Source organism: Sinocyclocheilus rhinocerous, unplaced genomic scaffold (genome assembly GCF_001515625.1).
Source record: "Sinocyclocheilus rhinocerous isolate Xijiao unplaced genomic scaffold, SAMN03320098_v1.1 C36348555, whole genome shotgun sequence".
In the NCBI taxonomy this organism is placed as follows: domain Eukaryota; kingdom Metazoa; phylum Chordata; class Actinopteri; order Cypriniformes; family Cyprinidae; genus Sinocyclocheilus; species Sinocyclocheilus rhinocerous.
The window spans coordinates 1-1,034 of NW_015779278.1; the positions used below are offsets into that span (position 1 = coordinate 1).

Consider the following 1,034-nt stretch of genomic DNA (forward strand, 5'->3'; position numbering starts at 1 on the left):
AAAAATACCTGACGGTGAAAATTAGGAGTCTAAAGGGGAAAAGTACTACATTATATTATTGCTAAAATGCCTCTCATGCATAATTCAAGTAACAAGAGAAACGTTTGCAAGACGATAGGAGACAAAGAATGATCCAAGCAATGCGCTGGTTTAAGTGAGAAGAATTATTACATTTGAGGTGATTTGTGTTGAAGAATATGTGGTGCTGCACTATTCATCCCAGCACTGTGAGATACCAAAGCACAAAAATACCCTTTTCTCTTATTTTATACGATTATTGCATCCACATCAGTGTACAATAATCATTACAATTTGAAATACTCAAAACCTTTACAGACATATTGTTCTTGCACCCACAGCCAACGGCTCTTATGAACTGCTCGCATTGGGTTGAGCTCTGAAACAAATTTTTAAACAGTTAATCATTATTAATAAAATATTGTGATCATTTAGTATTATTTTTAAAAATCAGAAAATGATTTGAATATACTTTAAAGTCGACATGAATCACATCACATCTTTCTTCTGTATTATGATGTATTTCCAAGTGAGTATATCTATATATACCTTGAGTATTAAAGAGGCTCAAGTTCATCACTGAGAGCATCTCACATTATTGCATTATTGTCAACAATTCTTTTTCATTGTCAACATTACTTCTTGGTGATGTCAGCAGAGCATTAGAGTTTAAGGAATGTTTTGAATGGAAAAAATAACATGCACTGATGAATCATGCAGCATGAGGAACATGTAAAAAGGGTATGTTGTGATTTCATGTTGACTTTAAACATAATGCTTGACTTGAAATGGCTATTTACTACACGATTAAGAAATCTTACATTGATTCTTGTGGTTTCTCACTTCCTTGGAGAAAGCTGTTGATTCTTTATAAAGAAATGAAAAAGACAAACATGTTCATATAGCCAGAGCACTGTATTGTAGTATGACATAAAAAAAAACAAAGAGTCAAAGGTCTCAAACATCTTCTATAATACTCACTTAGAGCTCTCTGCTGCTTCCCGCAACTCCTCATC

General features: G+C 33.3%; 1 long non-coding RNA gene across 1 annotated transcript; it reads right to left on the minus strand.

Moving 5' to 3' along the window:
• Window positions 1-10: 10 nt before the first annotated feature.
• Window positions 11-1,034, minus strand: LOC107735881 (uncharacterized). The gene is made up of 3 exons (XR_001639537.1): window positions 1,000-1,034; window positions 840-884; window positions 11-397 (listed from the first exon to the last, which is right to left on the minus strand). It is a non-coding gene; the product is annotated as an uncharacterized LOC107735881 (long non-coding RNA).